Source organism: Anolis sagrei, chromosome X (assembly GCF_037176765.1).
Source record: "Anolis sagrei isolate rAnoSag1 chromosome X, rAnoSag1.mat, whole genome shotgun sequence".
Taxonomy (NCBI): Eukaryota; Metazoa; Chordata; class Lepidosauria; order Squamata; family Dactyloidae; genus Anolis; species Anolis sagrei.
The window spans coordinates 20,858,771-20,858,972 of NC_090034.1; positions in this window are offsets into that span (position 1 = coordinate 20,858,771).

A 202-nucleotide genomic window follows, 5' to 3' on the forward strand; every position below is an offset into this window, starting at 1 on the left:
ATATATAATATTTATAAATATAATTTATATTATTATTATAATTATTACAATCTAATTATTATTGCAATTACTTGGAATCCATGAGATTCCTCCCTGTTCCCAGGCTGCAGCCTCTCCTCCGCGTCCCCCCCCCCCCCCCCATTTCTGCAATGGTACAATCCGTCCTCTGCTTCAGGGCCGTGGCGCCGGTCGAGTCCATTTT